The 14,897-nt window shown below is 48.6% G+C and overlaps 1 long non-coding RNA gene across 1 annotated transcript; it reads left to right on the top strand.

The window, feature by feature from the left end:
• Window positions 1–4,093: 4,093 nt before the first annotated feature.
• On the top strand, window positions 4,094–8,887 carry LOC128117183 (uncharacterized). Its single transcript, XR_008220730.1, has 2 exons — window positions 4,094–4,209; window positions 8,488–8,887. It is a non-coding gene; the product is annotated as an uncharacterized LOC128117183 (long non-coding RNA).
• Window positions 8,888–14,897: the final 6,010 nt, after the last annotated feature.

Genomic DNA, 14,897 nt, shown 5'->3' with positions numbered 1-14,897 from the left:
GTGCTAGGAAGTGTTGGACAGAGGTCTCCTTGAAGGGGGTGCTGTGAAGGTTGTACTGAACAGTGCCTACATGCCTCTCTAGCTGTTGGATTGGGGGTTCTCAGCCCATGCTCAAGGGTTACATTGCTCTTTGAAGGTCTGACCCAATGACCTATCCCATCCCACTTTGGGGAAACAAAGGGGAATTATTTATTTATTGCTAAAGGTCAAACCCACAGGACCTCACAAATACTAGGTAAGTGTTCTACTCACACACACACACACACACAAATACACAAACGAACCTGAATCATATACATATACACATGTTATACACACACAAAGAAACCTGAGTCATGGCATGGGTAAAGGTATAGCTCAGTGGGACAGCACTTGCCAGCATACATGAGGTACTGGGTTTGGTGCTCAGTACCAAAACAAAACAAAAACCTGAATCTAACTGGGAAGTTTCCACCAGCACCCTGTGGACAGGGCATAGGAGATGTAGTACAGGCCCAACAGGCAATGTATACTCAAATATACCAAGCGGATCCCTCTGCAGGCAGAGTCTAACGTCATTTTGATAGGTCACCTCTTGTATGGGTTCTGTAAATTACCCTATGCACTTGAGACTTGCTTGTCACAGAGACTGTTCCTATTCTCTTCCTCACACAGAATTCCTTCTTTGATTCTTCCAGGGTTTACAAACCTCATACCAAACTCTTCTCAAATGAATCTCACCTGTCCTAGCATGAGGGAATCCCTAAACCTTGTAGTTTTTTGGGTGTAACTGATGGAGAGGGGGCAGCAAAGGATATCCTTTTGCTAATGATAGAATTTTTTTTCTTCAAGCATTGTGTGGTGGCTTATGCCTGTAATCTCAGCACTCAAAAGGCTGAGGCAGGAGGACTGCCGTGAGTTCAAGACCTGATCTACGTAGGCCAGCCTAGGCTTTAGAGTGAGACCTTGTCTCAGAGAAACATCAACAAAAGCAAGGTTTTTCTTCTTACTAATGAAGAAAACAAAGATCCTCTCTCCCACCTGGTAGAACAGGCCTCATCTTCTCCCTTTTCTCCTGTACCTATTTAGGAAGCCAAAGTTGCTGAGTAATCCTGTAATGTAAAGGGCTCGTTTGACAGATGATCAAACTATGGGGTCACAGAGATTAAGCATCCAGAGCCCAGAGAAGAGTGGCCTGGTTTCCAGACCTGCTTTGGCAGCAGGGTCAACACAGAGTGCCAGTGGTCCTCAGGCTGGCTTTGGCCTGCCCCTCATTTGTACAGCGTCATCACCTGACCTGGGTGAGGTACACTGGGGATGAATTCTTTCTCTTCTCACCCTCTCTCCTGTTTTACCCTTTATTTTAAAACAAATCAAACCCAAACCAGAGCTTCTCCATTCTGCCCTCTATTAGTGTTTTTATACTTCCCTCCTTCCTGGCTTCCCGGAGTCCCTCGGTCTGACTGGGCACTTGGGCTTTTACAGGCATGCAGGCACATCTTTCCCGCCTGCCCGGTCTCTTCTCCTTGTTGTTCTGCATTTTCCTGGCACTTCCTGCTATCTTCCTTTGTTTCTAAGTCTTCTCTCTGCAGTGTGCAGATGGCATAAACCAACCCTTCCCCAGAGGAAGGTCTGGCCGGCATCCACCCAGCCATCCCTTGCACTGTTGTTTCTCAGCTTCCCTCAGTTTGGGACCCTATTTCTAGTGTCCCTCTACTTAACATGTCAGGGTGGGTGGGGTCCACCAGTCCCCACTACAGGCTTAGAAAAGCTGTCCCAAACAGTTGTCACTCCACCAGTTCTAAGAAGAAAGAGGATGAGGGGAATGTAAAAAGAAAAGGATAGACGAGGCCACAGATGGGAGGGATGTTGAGGAGGCAGAAGCAAAAGGGAGCAGATTAATTGAAGGGGGAGGGAGAAGCCTATGACCCTGTGCTTCTCTCTGAAAAGCTTTGGTTTTGGTTTTGGTTTTTCCCCAGAGTGCTAGGCTTACAGGCATGCGCGACACAGCGCGCTTCTGTTTGAGTACCACCGGCCTGGTGCCTGCCTCTTTAGGGTTCCTATCAAAGGTCCAGATTTGGCGACCCGTAACAAACTTATTCTAGGCAGTGCGGCTGTTCTAACTGAGTCATCTGGGAGAACCCAGTTCCCGGACTCTGGGCAGCTGCTGGTGCTTGGCAGAAATTCTCTAGAGCATTGAAAACAAAGTCCCCCCTCCCCCACATATGCTCCAGGCTAAATGGGGCCTAGCAGCCTGAAACATCACACGCTCCAAGTGGGACCCACCGCCCTTTCAAAAAACCGGTCCAAATGCAATTTTTATTTTTTACTTTTGCCTTCAGCCTGGTTCTTCCAGCTTCGGGTTCCCAGAGGGGCCTGGCCTCAAGTGGAGAACCTCTCTATCAGTTATCTCTTGGGCACCAGTCAGGCGGCCATCCACTGCACCTGCTGGGGCCTGCATGTCCCACTACTCACTAAACCAGCCGCAGTCCACTCCTGCGCCCCGCCCTCTCCCCTAGTCTGGCTCCAACATCGCTCCCTGAACCCAACGTCTGCTTTTAATTCTCTTTGACATCTCTCGAGGAGGGCAATCAGCCCCCAGAACAGCGGGGGGGGGGCTCTTTCTTTGGCCTCCCCGGGGCGCTGGAGAAGGTGGGAGAGTTGTGGGGGTGGGAAAAGCTTCACGCACCCTTGAGACCATTTTAGAGAGATGGGTCTCTGAGTCAAACTAGATTAGAAACAGTAGTAAAGGTACTGGGAGTATTCCGTCTTGCACTTCTCCTAAATTAAAATCAGCGGAAGATCCCAGGCTGGGCCTTACCCTGCCAGCATCCCAGCACAACCGGAAACTGCTACTTTCCAACACTTCAGGCTCCTCTCCCTTCCTGTGGACCTGTTCTTGGCGATCTCCAAGAGTCCCTAAGGGCTTATTGGGGTGAGCAGGTTTGGGACTACTTGGTTCTTTGGTTGTACTTAGTCCAGACCCTGGAGCCAGCGACACCTCCTACTTTCTGGAGGAAAGGAGGACTCACCTCAACTACAATCTCAAACCCCAACTCTGCTTCCTCCCTCAAGCCCTTGGAAAAAAACTTTTTCGAAGTTCCTGCAAGTTGCATTTGGGGGAAAGAATGCCCTGGGAACACTGGGTCTCTCTGCCCCTCTCCTTTCTTCCCCAGTTGCAGAAGCCTCCCTACCCCCTCCCACCCTACTCCACCTCATCCCATCCCGCCACCTGCCACCCTAGTGCCCAAACTCAGGAGGGAAAAGATGCCCTAAGCCCAAGACTGATGGCTGCCCACCCCCAGCCCAGATCCCTTGGAGGGCTAAAGGCGGGCAGGTCAGAGTTCGCCAGCCAGCGAAGAAAGCGTGATGGAGAAAGAGGAGAGAGAACCGGAGCCGCAGATTTCCAGACTGAAGCTTCGCGCTCCCGTCCCCGCTCACCTGCTCCCGACAGGCTCCTTTAGATTTTCGTCCACTCAAAAGTTTGTCCCCTTCGCAGATGATTTCCAGGAGAGGCGCACATTTGACCCCGGGGCAGGTTTGAGATGCCCAAGAGCGCCTGAGCGCTAGTAAGCGGCCGGCGGAAGCGGGACCCCAAAGTAAAGTAAGGACGCAGCAGCGATTCGCAGAGCATCCGAGAGAGCCCTGGCGTTAGCCCGGGGATGGCCCTGGGCCCACAGGGTGCTAACGCAGGGGTGGTGAACATGGGGCTGCTGAGAGGAGAGACAGAGCCCTGGATGCTGGCGACGTCCGTCGTGTCGTCCAGTTTCTGACCCCGCGGGTGTGTGTGTTCCAGCCCACATTGGTTCTCTCGACCCCTTCTGGGGCAGCGCTCAGGACCCCCACTTGTCGGAGAGGGAGGATGAGGGTCCCCTTGGCCCCACCCCGCCCCTGCGCTACTACCCCCCCCCCCCCTTCCCCAGAGCCGAGGGACAGACCGAGAATTGCAACTAGAAATTCGATCTATTGGTACAAGACACCACGTGCTCTCGGGCTAGCCAATGACCAGGCCGCCCGGGATGAGCTAATAATGGAAGCAATTTGTAACTTTCAGTAGCTCTCTAGGCCTAGGTACCGGTGGGAGGGAGACTGGTGGAGGGGGAAAGAGCACCCCCAGTTTTTCAGCCAAGCCTGTTTGTCTAGGGGCATTCGGCCCCCCTGGCCCTCTTTTTCCTACCAAGCAATCTCGAGCAGGGTTCTTGGACCATTCCTGACCTACAGCGCAGCCAGGTAAGCTGGTCTCTATCTACCCCTCAATCCACCTCTTCAGGCACCTGCAGACTAGCCTCCCTTCTTGCCCCGTCAGACAACTGAAATCCAATTTTGTTTTTCTTATAGTTGAAAGAAAAACAATCCTCTTGTTTTCTTTATCGTAATCCTGAGGTGGGCAGGATATTAAGACCTGTGTATTTTCCGTGCGGGGGACGGTGTTGATGCTATATTCTTTCAGAAGTCTTTCCTCTGTTCTCTAGGGAACTCCACTCCGGGAGAGTTTACTTTTCCCTGGGGATGAGTTACATTTTTGTATACTAATTCTTCAGCGATATCAAGTTCACCTCTCTTCTCCAACCATCCTCCAGGTCAGCATTTACAAATAATTGCTTCCCATATTTTAAATTTATTCGTTTTTCTCTTCCCCTACTAGTTTTTATGTTGCTCAAAATCTCCAGGCTTTTTTTCCCCCTCTAGGTGGACTAGCATTTAGTTTTGTATTGGTCTCTCTTTTTGTTTTGGAAATGACTTTATTGTTTGGGAAACCCTATTGGGTGTGAACAAGCTCTCCTTTGGTCAGTTCCAACACCCCTGTGGGAAGAACAATGTGGAATATTTCACATATTTTCTTCACTTTTATTTTTGCCTTGATTTTTATGTATTCACTTCAGTTTAAGAAACCTGACCTCATATTGACTCTTTTGTATACTAAGCCATTTTTGTTTTTATTTTCTAAGCTTCACCATCCTACACATTTCTCCTTTTCTCCCAGGCCCCTTTCCACTCCAGCCTCCATCTCAGAAGCCACATCTTCCATAATTATCAGCTTTTAAATAGCCCCTCCTCAGCCCTAAGAGGGGTGCCTGGGAGGAAGAGGCAACTGTCCTGTTTCTGCAATGCCCCACTGAGGACACCTCCTTCTGCTTCCCAAGTTAATGGAGATAGGAAGGTCAGAATGACCTCCAACTTTTCATTTTAGATTGAAGTTCTTTCCACTTGTCTATTTTGGGTAATTCTTTGGTTGAATTTTTAATTCTTGCTTTTTCCCTTAAGTTTTAGAAAAATACAAGCAAATTTCATTTCAAGCTGTTGGGCCTTTTATCTCCTAGGGGAGAATTTCCAGAAGAGAAACATGATCTTTATTTTCACTTTACTTTTGCTCAAGCCAGGCTCTGCAGTGGTGGGGATACTCCTTTTGTTTATTTGTATGTTTTTGAGACAGGGTCTCACTATGTAGCCTGTCTAGCCTGGATCTCACTCTGTAGACCAGGCTGGCCTAGAATTCACAGAGATCCACCTGCCTCTACCTTCCAGGTGCTGGGATTAAAGGCTTGCACCACAACTCCTGGCTAATTCTTCCTTTTTAAAAGTGTTTCTAAGAAGATAAACACTGGAATGTGTGATTTAGAGTTCCAGTCTATTCAGAATTATTGAAGGTACAAAAATAAAATTGCAAGAGTAACTCACACTCTGGGAGGATGGCCTTGGAGTGACTGTATCTGTCCCTTGTTCCTCTCTCTGGGCAGAGGAAGAGCTGCTCCGCCCCTCTGGTCCCAGCCCCATTGTCACATTGACATTCTGGGCACATGTGGCCCAGCCCCCACCCGCTTCTCCAAGTATGAATCTAAATTACTATTAATAAGGGGCCGCTCCAAGCTAATTGGCATTAAAAGAATTCATTTCAATTTGTTAATATTAAATGAACGCTGTGCACTTTAGCTCCCTTCCTCACCCAGGATTCCCAGATGAGTGATGGGAAGCAGGGCGGGGGAGCAGGCAGGATTTCATGTCTGGCTGTCTAGCTTGGCCACTGCTGGGCCTTCCCTGGGGGTGTGAGACCAGGCACAGTGGGGGGGGGGATCTGAGTGTCTCCTTCTTTATCATCCTGTAAAGCAGAAGCTGTGGGAGAGTGCTGGTGGGTGGGGGTCAAAAGAGAGACACAGAAAGGGTTAGGAGATAATGTGGTGGAGGAAAGGGGGCTAGGAAAATGGGAAGGTGGCAGTGAGATCAATAGAAATTTGGAAACACAAGGGATGTGAGCCATGGGTGGGATAGGTTTATAAAGGAAGGCCCATGCAGCTGAAAGCCCACTCCCAGGGTTTAGGGATGCAGCTGGGGTCCTGCAGCTGCTAGCCTGTGGCTTTAGATGTTTCCATCACTTCAGTTTCTTGGTCTGTAAAGCAAGATTATACAATGAAGGACCTGTCTTAAGGTTGTCTGGGATTTTAAGAAACACGTGATGTGTTCTGCATCATGCTTGGTACATAGACACCACTACTACATGTTGGCTGTCTTTCTGATACAGTAATTAAGAGCTGCTGGATTGGATTCTCAGTCCTGCCTTGAATTAGTTGTATGCTATTCAGGCCATTATCTAAGCTCTTCATGGTTCTGTTTTCCATCAGTAGTAGAGTTAATAGCACCTGGGCTCAGGCAAGGAAGAAAGAAGGGAATTTCAGTGCAAAGCGTCCAGAACAATTCAAGTCTCATGCTGCATGATAGTTAGCTGCTATGGACAACGTTGCCTTTTGGGTGAGCAAGTTGCGAATGGGCAAGTTAAGAAGGTTCCTTACAGCTGAGAGTTCTGGGGTTTGCCAGGACTGTGAGCACATCACCCACACACCATCCTTAGCACTTGGAGACGTGGGGAGAGAGCCAGTAACCCTGGAGGCTGTGGGGGTTCAGTTCTTCCCGTCTCTTTTCTGGCTCGTGGGTTGATGGTGCCCCCCCACCCCCACCCAGTGTCCATCTTCTTTTTTTTCCCTTGGGATGCTATTGATGGAGAATTTGCTTTCTTGACCCCATATCTCCCTATAGTGACAAAGTAGTCTCCAGGGAGTGGGCTGGGGAGATGCATATGGTAGAGAGTCCAACACTTACTAAGTACTCTGTATGTTCTAGACCTCATTCAGCAGGAGGCCAAACAAGATCCAAGGAGAAAGGGACCTGACAAAGTCAAAGTAAGAAAGTATCCATGTTGGAAGTTGAGCTCTGATCCTTTTTTCTGTATTGTAGAATATATATATACACACACACACACAAAATGGTTACATGGTTAAACTAGAGAAGAGCCATGGGACTTCTTTGGGGTTTTATTTTGAGATGGGGTCTCATGAAGCCCATACTGGCCTGAAACTTGCTATGTAGCTAAGGATGACCTTGAACTTCTGGTTCTCCTGACTCCTGACTCTGCCTCTCAAGAGCTAGGCTTATGGGTAGGTAGGAGCCATGTCTGGTCTATAGAAACACATCTTAATGCCTTCCCATGCTGTACACTTCTGAAGGAGGAGACGAAAAAAATCATCTGAAGGGAAAGGCAGGACACATGTGAAGTCGGGGGCAGAATGGGGCCAGGATACTAGAGCAGCTGGCGTGCACGTGTGTGTGTGTGTGTGTGTGTGTGTGTGTGTGTGTGTGTGTGTGTGTGTGTGTGTGATAATATTCTGTCTGAGAAGATTTCCCAGAGGAGGTAACTTAGGTCAGGATTCCAATGAATGGGAAGGGACAGATGATAGCAAATACAGGGAAGAAGTTGTCCATTGATGAGCAAAGGGAGGAAGAAAGAATCACACCAAGGCTGGCTAAGAGCTGGGATATGAACCTGATTTGCCTTGATGGCACCAAGTAAAAGTAATTATCACTCATTGAGGGCATACTGTGTGCCAGGTACGTAAGAGACCTCATTCATTGCTCACAATAATCTTTAAAATTTTTTTTTCTTTTTTTTTTTTTCTCTGTCTAACCCTGGCTGTCCTGGAACTTGCTCTGTAGACCAGGCTGGCTTCACAGATCTGCCTGCCTCTGCCTCCTGAGATTAAAGGCGTGCACCACCACCACCACCACCTGGCTGCTCACAATAATCTTGACAAGTGGGTTTTAGGGCTTCTGAAGACTCCTGTTTCTGAGAGTCCACTTTAGGTCACAGGATCAGAGTGGCACAGAACTCATGCTTTGGCTGCCAGATGAGAACCTGGCTCCCTGCCCCTGTTCCTCCCTTCTTGCCACGACATCTCTGTCACTCCTTCCATTCCAGATTCAGGCTGTCCAATGGCCTTACTTTTATAGTTACACTGCGGAAAAGTGGTTAGTAGCGAGTAAGACCACAAGAAGGAGTGATGATCAGGTTGTAGAGACAAGAACTATTCTCATATTTACATGAAGAAGGAGGAAGGAATTCTGCATGGAGGGAGCTGCTGAGTCACTCTCCTGGGACTGCTGAGCATGGGTGAATCGCAGGGGCCCAGCTGTGCTACACCATTTTCCATGCAATGGTTTTTGTTTGTGTCTTTTCTCCAGGGATGACCACTGAGGGTCTGAGTCCTCAGTGAAGAATGCCAGTTGCCACAGAAGCCCATTCTCTCCTTGTAGGACAGCAGAGAGCCTTCTATCCCAACACTCCACTTCCCAGCACCCTTGCCAGGTGTGGCCAGTGGGAGCAAGAGCCCAAACAAGGTCACCCAAGCACGAGGGCACCAGGGCACGGTAAGTTCTTTGTGCCCCATTTCTCGTGTCCTGGATAGATAGTGAGATGCGGCCTGGCTGGAAGCTGAAGAGGAAGTGAGTGGTCCCTAATGGAGAGCAAAGCAACAGTGTTGAGAAGAACCCGAGTCCCCACGTGACAGATGGAGGAGAGCTGACTGCACTCTGACTGCTGTTTCTGCTGTCATTTCCATGACGAATAAACTGTTTCCCAGGCTGCTGCTTGAGGCCTTTTTATTGTAACCTTTCTCCTTTCTTTCTTTCTTTCTTTCTTTCTTTCTTTCTTTCTTTCTTTCTTTCTTTCTTTCTTTCTTTCTTTCTTTCTTCCTTCCTTCCTTCCTTCCTTCCTTCCTTCCTTCCTTCCTTTCTTTCTTTCTTTTTGTTTTTTTGTTTTTTGTATTTTCAAGACAGGGTTTCTCTGTGTAGTTTTGGAGCCTGTCCTGGAACTCACTCTGTAGACCAGGCTGGCCTTGAACTCACAGAGATCCTCCTGCCTCTGCCTCTCAAGCGCTGGGATTAAAGGTGTGCGCCACCACTGCCTGGCTTGTAACCTTTCTTGATCAGCCTTCCTATACACCTTCTCACAGCACATCTGCTGACTTAAACCCATGTTAAGGATCACACCCCAGGTGGGACCATGATAATGATAACATTGGTTGAGCCATAGACTAGGCTAAGTGGTCTAAGTCTGTACAGCTGTCCTGACAACCCTCTGAGAAAGTGTTGTACTTTCCAACTTACAAATCAGGCTTAAAGAAAGTACGTGATATGCCAATGAATACACTGTAGGTAGCAGAGCTGACTTCCATTTTCAGTTTTGGTTTTGCTTTGTTTTTGGTGTTTTGAGACAGAGTCTTCACTGTGTAACACGGACTGGCCTGCAACTCACTGTGTAGCCCAGGCTGACCTTGCATTTACATTAATTCTCTCTGCTTTAGCCTCCCAAATGCTGAAATTAGAGTTGTGAACCCTCATGCCTGGTAATCTTTGAGGGATATTGATACGTAGTCTGGGGCTAATCTTGAATTCATAATCATCCTGACTCAAATTCTCAAGTGTTGGGCATATAGATGTGCACCATCATGTCAGGCTCACCTTGGGCCAAATCCACTCCTCAGGTCAGAACTGGAGGAGACCTTAGAGAGCAACCTGTACTAGGTTATCCCCTGACAGTTAACCACATGGGCTCAGGAATCCCAGTATTTCCCTGGAGAATCTCAGGGGACATTCACTTTACATGTTGGGGTGCTGTGTAAGGCTTTAGTAAAGAAAAGGGGCCAGGCATGCTGGCACAGACTTGTAAGGCAAACACTGAGGAGGTGGAGGCAGCAGGATTTGAAAGCCAGCCTCAGCTGCGCAAGTCAACCACCTATCTCAACAAGAGGAAACAACAGCAACAAAACAAAAAACAAACAAGTGGCAACTTGTCCAAGCCTCCGATAGCTACGATTCTCTTTTAGACAGCCTGGATCATCTAGACTGAAGTGGGGTGGTGTCTGTGTTCCCTTGGCTAGAGCTTGGGCAGTCCGTCTACATTTGGACTCCCAAGCTCCTTCTGTTGGCTATCCGCTCTGAGAAGGGGTGGTGTGCACCTTTCCTCCACCCACCTTGTCACCAGATGCTCAAACGCTAGGGAAGGCAGGCTGGGGCCAGAGCCAAAGCAGGCAAAGGGGTCCCTCAGCCCCTCTCTAGTCTCTGTACATTTCTATCTGGAACCCAGGGCTCCTCTTCCCCTAGGCCCCACCTCTTAGCCCACCAGGAAGGAGAAAGGGAAATTGTCATAAATCCCCCTATTTATACAAGAAGACAGTATGTTTCTTATGCCAGAAAAAACACAGAAAGGGAGCTGTCAGGGGAGAAGGGACCCAGCCCCAGACCTTGAGGGGTCAATTTATCTTCCCCAGGCATGGCTTGGGGACTACCGCAGCATTAGCTGTGGGAGATGCAGTCTGGGAGTTGGGGGGCAGCCAGGATAGCACTGCCTGGCCTTTGTTTCTGACCTCAGTCCTTCTGCTTCATCTCAGAGGCCCCTCTCCCCCTGACGATCTTTTTCAAAACAACTTTCCTAAGGTGTAACTCACACAGAGCACAACCCCATTTGGAATGGACAGGTCATGGCTTTCATATTTTCATGGACATGTGCAACGGTCAGCACAATCAATTTAAGAATATTCTCGCCCCCTGAGAGAGAGACTCCTGCCCATTGGTAACCACTTCCTTATCCCCTATATCCCTTACAGCCTGGGCAGTCAACAAGCTGCTTTCCACCTCAATGCCTTTTCCTACTCAGCACTGCCACAGGAATGGCTTCCTGTAGTGTGCGGCCTTCTGTGATCAGCTCCTTTCCCTTGGTTCATATGTGTTTTTGTGTCAAAGCACACATCCATCCTTGTTTCCTTCTCACGACTGAGTTGTTTCCACACTAGACACACGGTATTCCGGGTATGTGTTCATCAGTCCGTGGGCATTTGGGTCATTCCCATGTCCAGATATTATGATTCTCTCTTTTTGTCTCTAGGCAGTCTGAACCATCTAGAATGAGGTCCGGCCTGACTCACATGGGTTAAACTGCTGCGGGGGCCGTTGACTCTATCTTTGGCCCCTTGCTGTCCTCAGACCCCCGTCCTGCAGCTTCAGAGTCAGCATAAACAGAGGACACTTCCCTGAGGATGGTCCCATGTAATAATCCTCTATCTCCACCATGCTACGGGCAAAGGAAGGTCTATGGAGGCTCCCAGGCCAAGGGAAAGTCAAGTACTTGAAGGTGTGGCTGCTTCCGAGTCCAGGTCTCCTGCCCCATGTCCCCATCTCATCTCCTTCAGTCCACTCTGTCTGCCAGCACCAGACTCTGCCCTACCTACATCAACCCTGACATACCAGTGGGAACAGTTAGATACTTACAAAGGTCCAGACAATACCAGGTTGCATTTGTTGAATAAGTGGATGAGGGATTTACTGCATGCTCTCTGGAAATAAACTGTTATCACCCCTTTCCTACTCTGGAAATCAGCATTACCTCTTCATGAAGGTGGGTATTGAGAGGACAAAACGCTATCTATATAATAGCTGCTAATTATTAGACCAGCTGTACACCAAGGTATTTAGGTATCTGATTGCTTTTCATCTCTTTTTTAAGGCAGGGTTTCATGTAGCCCAGGCTGACCTGGAATTCTGACAATGTAACTGAGAATAACCTTGAGTTTTAGATCCTCCTGTCTCTACCAAGTGCTGGGATTACAAGTGTGCACCAAGACACATGATTTATGTTGCACTGGGAATGGAACCCAGGGTTTCTTGCATGCTATCCTACCAACTGAGCCATATTGCCAACCTGCTTTTCACCTCCCAAGCGAGTATAATACAGCCCATTTTAATTTCTCTTTACATGCATTTATTTTTTGAATATGTCCTTGTGTGTGCACACATGCTCACATGTCTGGAGGTCTGAGGACAACTTGCAGGAGTAATTTCTCATCTTCTACTTGCTGTATGGGTTTCAGGAATCAAATTTAGGCTATCAGACTTGGCAGTGAGTACCTTTACCAGCTAAGCCATCTCAACATTTTAAAGCTAAGAAATAACTGACCACAGCCCCATTCTGGCCTTCTCAGCCTCTCCCTTCCCTCCCAGAGCAGGTGGGCTGCACTGTGCTCCTCCTTCACTGTATAGTGGCTACTCCTGCCTCAGAGGAGAGATGGAAGGATCAATTTGTCTGTCCAGGGCTTTACCCTAACACTTGTCAAGCTGCCCATTTTTGTGAAGATGGCTGGATTTTATCAGTGGAAGACTCCAATGAGCCAGAGAGCTGCTGATGTGGAACCAGGAGGAGGACATAGCAGGACATATAACCCAATGTCAACGAGTAACCACCCTAGCATCCCTTGGCACCTGCTCAGTCGGGTTTCCAACGTGATCTGGATGACACCCAGCAAGCTTGAACATGCTGTTATTTTTGTTTATATGATTTCATTCCTTACAACAAACGTAAAAGAGAGCCAAGGCTGGGGAGATTATACAAAGAAGTTTGTAAGCCTATATAGCTTGCTTAATTTTACACGGTGACATTTATGTAGGGCTTACTGTGGACCACAAGCCCTGACAACTTCTCCTTTTGAGAGGGAGTCTCATGTAGCACAGACTAGCCCCAAGTTCACAGTATAACTGAGGTTCGCCTTGAATTCCTGATCCTCATGCCTCCACCTCCCAAGTGCTGGAATTACAGGTGTGCCTCACCATTCCCAGCTTGCCAAATGTTTTGTAACTTGTCCTGTTCCATGTCCGCACGAAGCAGCTGCCATTACTACTCACAGTTTTAAAATGGGGGAAATTGAGGCACAGATCTCCAGTATCTTCCCAAGGTCACAGAGCCAGCAAGCAGGCCATCAGCGCCCAGGGTCTGGCCTGGAGTCTGTAAGGAATGGCTTCCCCAGGTGTTCCTGGCACGGCCATAGCATTTGGGAACTGTAGATAGTCTGGCAGGCCTCCTCCCCCTGCCTCCCCTAGTCTTTACGGCCCATTGGAAAAATAAAGCCGCGCTGTGGCTCCCAGGGTGACGATCCTTCAGCTGCCTCCTTGGCACTGTCGCTCTCCTGGTCTCTTGGCAGTGGTTCCAGCCAGGAGTACCTCAGCTGCTAGTGCGGATCAAGATTTCTCAGGAGAAAGAGTGCACAGAGAAGCTGCTGAGCAGTGAAGCGGCTTTCTGTCCCCTGACTGTCAGGATGAGTGGATGAGTCACTGCACACTTGAGTGGGTATTGCTGCAGCACAGTGTGACCCAGCGTGGAGAAAGTTGGCTGCCTAGCCAGCCACTGAGCAACTTGAGGGACATCTGAAGTGGCAATTACTGGAACTGTAGGTTCAAAAGGGCTTGACCTTGAACTCCTGATCATCCAGCTTCCAACTCCTAATTGTTCAAATGTGCAGGTGCTCCTGCCCCTGGGTTTACATGGTGCAGGGGGTAGCACCAAAGGCTTTGAGCCTACCAGGCAAGCGCTGTACCAGCTGGGCACATCCCCACCCCCTCTCTAATATTTAAAAATTCTTATCTACTTCAGTTCTTCAGTGTGGGGACTAACATGTCTTCGTTTCATGTTGGAACCTGAGGGGCTTGCCTGGCCATAGATGGGGAGGAGACAGGCCAGTTTAGGCCAGCCCAGTTTTACTACTCTTTTCCAAGACTCCTGAAAGAAAGTGCAGGGATTTGGATGAATGAACATGCCCAGCTTTCTCCTAATGATTTCCATTAAGTAATAAAGAATCATTGCTGCTACTTGAAAACACAAAGAAGAAATATAGCAGGAAGGCTTGTGGTTAGACCACAGGAGGAACCCGGTAGCTGCCTTGGACCTATGCTCTGATGACTGCTCTGAAGAATGTCTCACTGATATTTCCTGCAAGGTCCTCCAAGTCCTTTATCCTCATTTTGTAGTGGGAAGACACTGGAGCACACAGCAGGAGGGTCAGTGCCTTGGGTGCTTGGGTAAAGACAAGCCCCCACTGTGGTCAGGGACCGGGAAGGGAGACAGACAAATTTTGGCTCAAGCGCCATCCCTTGGCGTAGCACCAGAGATCTGGAACCAGATCATTGCAGCCGGAATCCCAGCTCCACCTCCTCCTAGCTACATGGTCTTGCACGTAACGTCCACTTCTCTGTGCCTCGAGCTCCCCATTGATGACAACACCTATTCCACAGGCCTATGGTGCAGGTCCAGGGTCCACAGTGGGGTGCTTGGGGTACTTTAAAAATGCAGCCTTTGGCAGTTGGAGAGATGGTTCAACAGTGAAGAGCACTTGCTGACCCTCCAGAGGACTTGAGTCCATCCACACCAGACTCTGCAACTCCAGCTTCAGGGGTCTGGCACCCTCTTCAGGTCTTTGAGAGCAACTGCACACATGTGCACATACACATACACATACACACATGAATATATATAAATAAAAATTAAGAAATAAATCTTTTTTCAAAATGCAGCTTCGGTGGGAGTTGAGAGATAGCTCAGCATGTTTTGTTCTTGCAGGGGGTTGGGTTTCAGTCTCTAGCATCACCAGTTCATAACCATCCCCATTTCAGGGGATCTAACACCCTATTTTGACATCTGTGGGCACGAGACATGCATATGGTGCACATATATACACACATACATGTAGACAAAACACTCATGCACATCAAATAAACCTTTAAAAACACATTTTTCCAGACAGGTTTGCTCTGTGTAGTCCTGGCTGTCC

Source organism: Peromyscus californicus, unplaced genomic scaffold (assembly GCF_007827085.1).
Source record: "Peromyscus californicus insignis strain IS unplaced genomic scaffold, ASM782708v3 Scaffold_20__1_contigs__length_68692818, whole genome shotgun sequence".
NCBI classification, from domain to species: Eukaryota; Metazoa; Chordata; class Mammalia; order Rodentia; family Cricetidae; genus Peromyscus; species Peromyscus californicus.
The sequence above is the reverse complement of the archived record's forward strand: the minus strand, read 5'-3'. Positions and strand labels throughout refer to the sequence as shown.